This window comes from Scylla paramamosain, unplaced genomic scaffold (genome assembly GCF_035594125.1).
Source record: "Scylla paramamosain isolate STU-SP2022 unplaced genomic scaffold, ASM3559412v1 Contig110, whole genome shotgun sequence".
NCBI classification, from domain to species: Eukaryota; Metazoa; Arthropoda; class Malacostraca; order Decapoda; family Portunidae; genus Scylla; species Scylla paramamosain.
In genome coordinates, this window is record NW_026973775.1 from 225,286 (window position 1) to 237,500 (window position 12,215).

Consider the following 12,215-nt stretch of genomic DNA (forward strand, 5'->3'; position numbering starts at 1 on the left):
TATTTATATTTTTTGTTTTGTTTTGACATTCATACGAATGCTATAAAGGTGAAGCATAGAAATTTATTTGATTGATTAATTAATTTATATATCTATTTATTTTGATTTTTTAAATTAATTAATTTATTTATTTTTATTATTATTATTTTTTTTTTTTATGTCTCTATGATAAGCAAAGCATTATAGAATTTATGAAAGCACATATCCTCTAGAGTCTTGCCCTACAAAAGATTCTGTAAAGTAAAAAATAAAGGGAATAAGTGTCAGTGACGTTTGATGAATAGAGGAAGGCGTGGCAGAAATTACCATAAAACGTATATAAATGAAAATTTATCTTCCTCGTATTTTCCAACTTGCGTTTGCTTCTTGAAAATTTAACTGGGTGGGTCATATAGCAGACATATTGTTCTTTCCTCCATTGTAGTTTGTTTCCAGCAAGCCCCCTAAATAAAGTTTCTGTTTTTTTTTTTTTTTTTTTTTTTTTAAAGAAATGAGGAATTACATTCTAACGCTGATCACTGAGCGGAGCGTAGACGAGCTGCTATCCTCAAGGACGTTACCTCTCTCTCTCTCTCTCTCTCTCTCTAAATAAGACTTTAAATAAAAAGAATATATATATATATATATATATATATATATATATATATATATATATATATATATATATATATATATATATATATATATATATATATATATATATATATATATATATATATATATATATATATATATATATATATATATATATATATTAAAAGACAATGAATATCCTCTGGGGAAGGGGTGACAATCCTTATTTAACCCTTAATTTCAGTTGAATTTTGACAAGTCTACGTTAAAATGTTTCCATTTTTCTGCAGTGATAAAGAAACGTAGAGGGGTAGCTAATATATTTAATTGTTAATTGTATCTTTTTTTCTTTCTTTTTTTCATTTATTCTTTTATTAATTTTTCTTTTCATTGCTTAATTATGCATTATGCCGACACTGCAGGTTACAATTGCAGATATTGCAAGTATTTTTGACACAATACAAGTACATCCAGCTAAACTATTGCTACAGTATAGAGAGAGTATTTCGATTACATACCTTATTCTTCATCTTCTTTTCTTCTTTTTTTTTTTTAATAAATATAATAATAAATAAATAAGTAAATAGGTATTGTCAAATGAAATCGTCGAGATTACGCAGGGGTTTCGGGCAATACTTGGATGGGTGACTACACAAGCCTCATCTGTCTGAAAAAAAATAAATAAATAAAAAAAATAAGAATAAGAATAGGGAGAATGAACGAAAATTTTAAGTAATAAAGATAACAGTAAGAATTATTATAACAAGAATAAGAAAAATTACAATAAAGGAATATAAAAAAAAAGAAAGAAAGCATCCCATGTCTTTCTTCCTAATTGTCATAGAAGGGTGAATTCTTTTGTATATTTTCCAACATTTCCAATACAACGATATGAATGGGGGAAGAAAGAATAAGAATAATAGAAAGAAGGCCTCCCAACACCTAGTTCTCCGGTCTTGGCCAATTAGCTAACGGCGGGATCAGCGCAGTTAAGCAGGGGGTCCGGGAAGAACTTGGATGGGTGACCACAAAAGCCTCATCTCTCTGAGAATAGAAAAAAATAGCAATAAGAATGAGGAGAATGAACGAAAAACGAAAATAATAAAATAACAATAACAACTATAATAAAAAAAAGAAGATTAAGAATAAAAAGAACAAAAATAAGGGAAAAAAGTAATAATATATCTCTCTTGCTAATTGTCGTAGAATTATGAATGAAGGGTTAATTTTAGTGCATATTTTCCAACATTTTCAGCACAACAATGCAACAACAATACAGGAAAGAATAAGAATAAGAGAAATAAGCCCTCCCAACACCTTGTTCTCCGCTCTTGACCAATCAGCTGACGGCGGGATCAGCAAGGTTAAGCAGGGGGTCCGGGCAGAACTTGGATGGGTGACCGCACAAGCCTCATCTCTCTAAAAGTAGGATAAATAAGAATAAGATAAGGAAGAATAATAAAAAAAAATGAAAATAATAAAGATAACAATATTAATTATGACAAGAATAAGAAAAAAATAGAATAAAAAGAATGAAAAAAATAAGAATATCACAACTTTCTTGCTAATTGTCTTAGAATTTTAAATGACATGTCAGTTCTGCTGTATATTTTCCAAGATTTGTTATGAATGAGGGAAGAAAGAATAAGAATAAGAATAAGAATAAGAACAAAATGAATTAGACTAACAATAATGATCACATCTTTCATGCGGTGACTGCGTGGGCGATGAGCCTCACTGGACGTTTCTGACCAATCACAAGGCAGGGTTGGAGTCGTCGGGCCCACCCGATTCATATATAAAGGGATTTTGTGGGAAGCGCGGGCACACTCGCCCACGAGCCGCCTAAAAAGGAGCATTTTCGCTTCCAACGACTCTACAAAAAAAAAAAAAAAAAAAAAGGCTTTGGCCTGCTAGACAAAAAAGAATACCGATAGACAACCCGGCAGTCACTTCGAGGAGCCGCGGTCTTCCCTACGTTCCCTGTGGAGAGAGCCTCACCTAAGGGTATCGCTGGAAGATCGCAGTAACTCACTGGTATAAGTGACTTTTGCCAACTGTTCCTCCTACTCCACCTTTCTTTTGTTCGTACCGGCGACAGAGTCAGGATCGGGCCTTAGGCAAGCCCGCTCCGCGCTCTTTAGCCACCGGGGCCTCTAGTGTTGGCTAGAGCAGCCTAGAGACACCCCGTGAGCGTACAATCCCTACCTCAGGGCTAGATATTCAGGGTCTCCTCTCTCCATCTAGGATCCCCCTCGGGATATAGGTTCTAGGGCGACAGGAAACAACAATAGGTTGTTTATAGGCCACTCGTGGTTGTAGCACCCTAAAGGCTGTAGCGCCAAAAGGCTGTAGCGCCACTCACGCCTAATAACACTTTTCCACCACAGATTCTCTCCTACAGGGCTGCAGCATCATAGGGCCCGGCCCTATGATAAGATGGCCGCCCCACGCCCCCCTGACCGGACAATAAGGTACCGGATTAAAACTGCCAACATCCCTGCCGACCTCAGCAATGCCTTTTTTACCAGGACCCAGGTTCCCCACACAAAATGCTTTAAATCTGGCCCTTACATTATCGTTGGTCTAGCCAGTGAGGCTGATCGCGAAAGACACACCACTCACCAGGCAAACGAAAACTTAAAACTCCTAGGTTTCGAGCTTGTTGAGTCTCCAGAGGAAATATCCGCCAGGACCATCCTTGCCCGCCGTGTGGACGACTATTTACTGAAAAAAACTAACGACGATCTCCGAATGGAGATTGAAGCTAGAAACGAAACCCAAATTGAAGAAATACACGCAATCCCAAAAGCTCACATGATTAAAATACGTCTCCGGTCGAAACAACAGGCCGACCTCATCAAAAATAAAGGCATCAAAATATTTTCGCAAATAGTACCTTCTTATAACATTAATATTGAAGAATACAGACCGGTTACACAGTGTTACAAATGCTATAAATTCAGCCACCGCACTAACCAGTGCAAAGACACTGAACAGATCTGCTCTAAGTGTGCAGCTAAGGGCCACGACTACAAGAACTGCCAATCATCCACCTTAAAATGCATAAACTGTGAAGGGGAACACACAGCGGTCTCCTTTAAATGTCCCATAAAACGTGAGAGTCAGCAACAACAAAACTCTCCAAAACCTACCCCAATTACAACTACCTATGCACAAGCCACCACACCCAATACTTCCACACAAACTACTTCTAACACAAACACAAACTCAGAGAAACTTCTGCTTGCAGAAATTATCATAAAATATTCAATTCAGACCTCTTTTGGCGACTTAAAAAAGCAAGCTGAAACCATGAATTCCCTGCTTGAATATAACGGTTGCCCCACAATAAAGCTTCCACCAAACTTCCAACAAACCAACCAACAACACTTTAAACAACATTTCCAACAAAACGAAGAGATACACACTCCAACACCCCCACTTCAGCAACCCGAACTTACCACACCCAACGACACCAGTTCCCTCTCACCTAGGGACATGGGCTCCGAAGAAGACCCAGCTTCTGGTGAATCGCAGCCCCAGAAGTCCCCTCCAACACAATCCACTCCTACCACTACCATTACCAGTGCCATTACTTCTACCAACACAACCAACAACACCACAAAAAAGACTGACACAAAACGCCTGCTCACAAACCAACCCCAACCTTCACCCCCATCTACACGAACCGCATTAAGGGGTAGGAAAAACACCTAACACACTCAACAATGATCACAGTAGTACAACTAAACTGTCGCGGTTTCTGGAATAACAGACACCTTATCTCAGAAGCAATTCGATCTATCGATCCAGACATCGTCCTTCTCAACCACACAGGCACACCTCTTAAACCCATCAAACTTTACGGATACAACACACGCTACACAACAGGTACGCGCCATGATGGCGTAGCTATCATGGTAAAATGTACCATCAAACACATCCACATAACCGACTGGCCTTCAGCTCACTTCCTGGCCACCAAGATCGAAACACAACACGGGCAATTTCTAATCGCCACAACGTACAGCAGACCGGATACTGGGCTCCCTCTCACCAGCCTCAACAATCTCTTCAACCACACAAACCTACCAGTCTACATACTGGCAGACCTTAATGCCAGTCACACAGCATTTCGACATAACAAGAACAACCAACACGGACACGAACTTCTGCAACTCACACAACTAAAACGCCTCCGTTTCCTTGGTCCTGACTTTCCTACCTGCTATACCCACAATGGGAATGGCAGGCCGGATCTCATTCTCTCCAATCGGCAGTCCCTACCTTTCCACCACCACATCTCCCAAGGACCCCTCTGTGGTTCAGACCACGTTCCCATAATCCTAAAAATATCCTCCAACCCCATATCTATCCCATCCCCACCTGTCCCCGACTACCGCTCCGCCGATTGGGAGGGATTCAGGGAAACACTTACAGATCTACACCGACCAACACAGCTCGAAGGCCAACCATATACAGAAATAGACAGCGCCCTAGCGAAACTACACAGTGACATCCTGACATCAGCCAACAGACACACCCCAAAGAAACAACACACAATTCACATAGACTTCAGACCCTCCATAAAAACACAACGACTACTAGTGTGCTACAGAACACGCTTTTTAAAAAACATGAACAGCCTCATTCCCATCTACAGAGACCTATGCACCCTTCGCACACACATACTAAATAGCCTACAGGATGATCACAGCGCTCACTGGAGGACTCTAGTCTCCCGTATGGACGGAGCTCGCTGTAGAAACCCTACTCAGTTCTGGCACATGGTGCACAAGCTAAAGGGAAGCCAGCGGGAAAGATTCGAGTACCTCCTAGTGAACGGTGATCGAGTCACCAACCCAGACCAGGTCACCAACACCTTCCAGACACACTGGCGTAACTCCTTCCAACCACACCCTCTCCCTCTTCATGAGCCCAGTATTGCCCACATACACCATATCACCGATATTGTGCGCCAAAACCTAGCAAACACACTACCACATAACATTATACACTTAACACGACTAGACCCACAACACCCTCTCATCACACCCATTGAGGAGGAAGATGTCGCCAGGTTGCTCAGGCACACTCCGCGGCGAGCCCCCGGCCCCTCAGGAGTCACCTGGCCAATGGTGCGGAGCCTTCCTCCAGAAATCATATCCAGCCTGACAAAAATATTCAATGCTTGCCTCGCCTCTGGATACTTCCCAAAGGCTTTCAAAATTTCAAACATCACCCTAATTGCCAAGCCCGGAAAAAACTCTCACTTACCAGAAAACTATCGCCCCATAAGCCTACTTGAAATTCTTGGAAAAACTTTTGAGCGTCTAATCAATTTAAGATTGAGAGCGTTCCTCGAAGATAACGGATTGCTGGCACCACAGCAGTTCGGTTTCCGGAGGAACGCCTCAACTGAGGACGCCCTTAACAGCATAGTAGCCTACCTAAATTTCAACAAGCCATATTACAAGACAGCACTCGTGACAAAAGATGTCAAAAAAGCTTTTGACACCGTTTGGCACACCGGTTTAAAATATAAAATTTGTAATAACTTCAATCTCCCTTATCTAACACAACGCATCTTGTGTAGTTTTCTGGATGAGAGACAGACAAGAATCCGCCACCAGGGCACCTTTTCGTCATTTTTTACCCCTCAGGCTGGAGTCCCACAAGGCTCCGTACTCTCCCCAACCCTTTTTAACATGTACACAGCTGACCTACCCCTCCCAGCCCACAATGACTCACTAACTATTCAATACGCGGACGATGTAACGCAATTGGCCCGTGCCAGGTCGTTAGATCTCCTAACCGACAAAATTCAATGGGAACTGATGGCGACTGGCCTGTGGGAGATGAAATGGCGAATTCTCTCCCATCCCGAAAAATCAAAAGTCACTTATTTCAACATTAAAAGAAGTCAGCCCCGCCAAATCTCACTAAACAGAATTGATCCAATCCCCACCCCAATCCCCATCAGTAACAACAACAAAGTGCTTGGCCTCACCATAGATAAGCACCTCAACTTCAATATACATATAAAACAAAAAGCAACCATAGCCGCCAAGGCCTTGAGCAACCTGGAAAGATTTCGCGACAGCAGCACAAAAACAAAACTTCACCTCTACAAAGCTTTCATTCTCCCTCTCTTAACCTACTGCCCTCTTGCCCTCTCTCTCTCTGCTCCCTCCAACCTCTCTAAACTTCAGAAGGTTCAAAACCGAGCAATTCGTTTCGCTCTTGGGACGAAATGGTTCGACTTCAGAACCTCTCTCTCCATTCACGAGGAGTCCAACATCCCCCCTCTTAACATAACACTCCACAATAGAATCGAAAAACAACTAAGCTCCTTCTCCGACAGACACACAATCACATACAATTTCATTACCAACCTCCCCCCAGCTTTCCGTCACTTGCCGCACTGCAATCTCCTTGATCCTCCCACTGTGCCTCCTGAACCTGTCTTCTAATAATGGACTCCTCCTTTCTTCCCTTCACTATCTCCTTTTTCTGTACCACTCATGGTGTCTGAGTGGCATCATCGTCGTTCTCTCGTTCACGTGGGCGGGCCCGCGTGCCAACACCTAGTGGTTTTTTCATATTTTTTGTCTTATGGTTTTGTATTCATATTTTTGTTTTTATGCATTATTTTTCTGTCTCGCAGCCTAGGTTTTAAGGTGGCACCGGACCGCTCCTGGGAAAGGGACTAGACAAAAAAACACCGCCATTAACATACCATGCCTCTGACCGAGGGAGTGGGGTCGTGTGCCAACACCTAGTGGTTTTTTCATATTTTTTGTCTTATGGCTTTGTATTCATATTTTTGTTTTTTATACATTATTTTCCTGCCTCGCAGCCTAGGTTTCAAGAGGGCACCGGACCACTTCCAGAGAGACGGGGATAGCACGAACCGCACTCCTCCCACTGACGTCACGGCAATGGGACCCCCGGCCGTCGGCATGACGTTCCGGTAGCGGTACCCCCCGAGGTAGTTAAGGAGCGGCCAGTACTGATGATGGGGACGGTAACCACACCATTCAGTGGAAGCCACTTCACCCCCCACACAGAGGTAGTTGGGTGCGGCAAGGGCTGGGCAGGAAGGTAGTCAAGAGATGGTGGGGCGGGGCCCTGGAAGCATCCATGCAGGAATCCCCATTCACCCCCCGCCACCAGCGACTTACCGCGTGCAGGCAGATGGTATTAGATTTGACCCCTCGTTGCGGTGAGGGAGCCTTTTCGAGCCTCTGTCATTGCACATCCTACCATCACGTCAATCATTATCACAAACCATCCTCTCCCTCCCCATGCATATAACACCACGACATTTTTTATATTATATTTATATATATGTATATGTGTATATGTGTGTATGTGTGTATATGTATGTATGTGTACATATGTATATATGTATATATATGTATATGTATGTATATGTGTATGTATGTATGTATATGTATATGTATATATATATATGTATATATATATATATATATATATTTATATATATTTATTTATTTATTTATTTATTTTTTTTTTTTTTTATTTTTTTTTTTTTTTTTTTTTTTTTTTTTAGCAGGGTGGCCTTTTTGCAGGACGAGTCACAGGACACAAGAAAAAAGGACCAACACCGCTTTTTTCACCCACCACATTACATCATACAATAAATATCCCGGCCATCACCAAATCACTCTACTACTATCCGTGGTTCGGAACCCACGTAAAACTGTAGGTCCCTCCGCTATACGGATGCAATTCTTCCTCTGTCCTTCTTTGAACCAATAAAAAGCACAAAAAAACCCTTTTTACTCTGACTGTCCTTCACTCCTCTTTCACAACCTGATAATGCAGGCTCTGGATAGTCTGGCCCCTAACTTGTGCGTGGTTTGGCCCGGGGATTTGGGTGCGTGGGCGGCGTCCGTGGCTGTGGCTGTGTTGGGCTTGGCTTGCTCGGTTGGTGGAGGACTCTCCTGCTTTCCCCGATAAAGCCCTTGTCTTCCTGGCCATCTTAGAATGAATATAACACGTTAAAAAAAAAAAATAAATAAATAAAAAACATAAAAAAAAAGATGTCCCTCCTAATTCAAATTGCACCTGGGTCAAGCCCCAGTGACTATTTCTCCTACTACAATTCCCTTCTTATCACCCCCCTATTCTTCCCACTATCCCCACTTCTCCCTCCCCATCTTTTCTCTCTTTGTTATGTTATATGTTAAATTCACTACTTGCTCGCAGAGCTACCGACGAGGTTAGAGTACTCGCGCTCCTCATTTATCACCAACAACAACAACTACTACTACTACTACTACTACCACAACATCCATTATCATGTCTGGACGCGGCAAGGGAGGAAAGGTGAAGGGAAAGTCAAAGTCCCGTTCCAGTCGTGCTGGACTCCAGTTCCCGGTCGGCAGGATTCATCGCCTTCTAAGGAAAGGCAACTACGCCGAGCGCGTGGGTGCTGGTGCCCCCGTGTACCTTGCGGCAGTTATGGAGTACCTGGCTGCTGAAGTCCTTGAGCTTGCCGGCAATGCCGCCCGTGACAACAAGAAGACTCGCATCATCCCACGTCACCTGCAGCTGGCCATCCGCAACGACGAGGAACTTAACAAGCTCCTCTCCGGAGTCACCATTGCACAGGGTGGCGTGCTGCCCAACATTCAGGCCGTGCTCCTTCCCAAGAAGACTGAGAAGAAGTAAATAAAGGGCCTCCCTCCCCTTCAGCCAATATCACCATCAATCCGGCTCCTCTTCGGAGCCACACGTTCAAACGTCTAGAGAGTTGTGTAGACTATACTGGTATATCAATAATAAGCAAGTAGTGTATTTATTTTCGAGTTAGTTATTTGTTATTATTATTATTATTATTTAGTCAGGCACGCAAGTGACCGAGAATAAATATGTATACTATATTTCTACTAATGTACCTGCTGTGTGTCACAGTGGAGAGTTGATTAGATGTGTTGCCTATTGTGATATGTTGAGCGTCTTTTTCATCTCAATGTATATTTTGTTTTATGAGAAACTGAGAACGATGAGGGGCGTGATCATTGAAATAAGTCAATGATAATAATAATAATAATAATAATAATAATAATAATAATAATAATAATAATAATAATAATGATAATAATAATAATAATAATAATAATAATGATAATAATAATAATACTTGGAGAAGACCTGATGAAGTGAGAAAGATGGTTATAATTAATAATGGTTTCTTTTCTTAGCTCAGATAGTGATAGTGAACATGGTTATGAGAAAGTAGTAGTAATAATAGTAGTCTATGGTCCTTCTTTCTTTTCATGTTTGTGGACCTTAAAAAGGTCCGGGAGATGATGTTATTCAATGATGATAATGCAAGCTGAATAGCTGGCACCATCTCAATAATGGAGCGATTTAACCACCAAATCCGTACAGGGTACGGCCCTGACGCTTGAGGGCGTAGACAACGTCCATGGCAATAACGGTCTTACGCTTGGCGTGCTCGGTATAGGTGACAGCATCCCTGATAACGTTCTCAAGGAACACCTTGAGCACCCCACGAGTCTCCTCGTAGATGAGACCAGAGATGCGCTTGACGCCACCTCGGCGAGCTAGACGACGGATAGCAGGCTTGGTGATTCCCTGGATGTTATCACGCAGAACCTTACGGTGACGCTTGGCGCCTCCCTTTCCAAGACCCTTGCCTCCCTTGCCGCGGCCAGTCATGGTGATGAGAGCTGCTAGTACGACGTCCGAACGGTCTAACAGGAAGCTCACGAATGTGCCTCAAAATAACATAACATAACAAAGAGAGAAAAGATGGGGAGGGAGAAGTGGGGATAGTGGGAAGAATAGGGGGGTGATAAGAAGGGAATTGTAGTAGGAGAAATAGTCACTGGGGCTTGACCCAGGCGCAATTTGAATTAGGAGGGACATCTTTTTTTTATGTTTTTTATTTATTTATTTATTTTTTTTTTTTAACGTGTTATATTCATTCTAAGATGGCCAGGAAGACAAGGGCTTTATCGGGGAAAGCAGGAGAGTCCTCCACCAACCGAGCAAGCCAAGCCCAACACAGCCACAGCCACGGACGCCGCCCACGCACCCAAATCCCCGGGCCAAACCACGCACAAGTTAGGGGCCAGACTATCCAGAGCCTGCATTATCAGGTTGTGAAAGAGGAGTGAAGGACAGTCAGAGTAAAAAGGGTTTTTTTGTGCTTTTTATTGGTTCAAAGAAGGACAGAGGAAGAATTGCATCCGTATAGCGGAGGGACCTACAGTTTTACGTGGGTTCCGAACCACGGATAGTAGTAGAGTGATTTGGTGATGGCCGGGATATTTATTGTATGATGTAATGTGGTGGGTGAAAAAAGCGGTGTTGGTCCTTTTTTCTTGTGTCCTGTGACTCGTCCTGCAAAAAGGCCACCCTGCTAAAAAAAAAAAAAAAAAAAAAAAAAAAAAAAAATATATATATATAAATATATATATATATATATACATATATACACATACACACACATACATACATATATACATATATACATATACATACATATATACACATATATACATATACACATATACACACATATACATATATATATATATATATATATATATATATATATATATATATATATATATATATATATATATATATATATATATATATATATATAAATATAATATAAAAAATGTCGTGGTGTTATATGCATGGGGAGGGAGAGGATGGTTTGTGATAATGATTGACGTGATGGTAGGATGTGCAATGACAGAGGCTCGAAAAGGCTCCCTCACCGCAACGAGGGGTCAAATCTAATACCATCTGCCTGCACGCGGTAAGTCGCTGGTGGCGGGGGGTGAATGGGGATTCCTGCATGGATGCTTCCAGGGCCCCGCCCCACCATCTCTTGACTACCTTCCTGCCCAGCCCTTGCCGCACCCAACTACCTCTGTGTGGGGGGTGAAGTGGCTTCCACTGAATGGTGTGGTTACCGTCCCCATCATCAGTACTGGCCGCTCCTTAACTACCTCGGGGGGTACCGCTACCGGAACGTCATGCCGACGGCCGGGGGCCCCATTGCCGTAACATAACATAACATAACAAAGAGAGAAAAGATGGGGAGGGAGAAGTGGGGATAGTGGGAAGAATAGGGGGTGATAAGAAGGGAATTGTAGTAGGAGAAATAGTCACTGGGGCTTGACCCAGGCGCAATTTGAATTAGGAGGGACATCTTTTTTTTATGTTTTTTATTTATTTATTTATTTTTTTTTTAACGTGTTATATTCATTCTAAGATGGCCAGGAAGACAAGGGCTTTATCGGGGAAAGCAGGAGAGTCCTCCACCAACCGAGCAAGCCAAGCCCAACACAGCCACAGCCACGGACGCCGCCCACGCACCCAAATCCCCGGGCCAAACCACGCACAAGTTAGGGGCCAGACTATCCAGAGCCTGCATTATCAGGTTGTGAAAGAGGAGTGAAGGACAGTCAGAGTAAAAAGGGTTTTTTTGTGCTTTTTATTGGTTCAAAGAAGGACAGAGGAAGAATTGCATCCGTATAGCGGAGGGACCTACAGTTTTACGTGGGTTCCGAACCACGGATAGTAGTAGAGTGATTTGGTGATGGCCGGGATATTTATTGTATGAT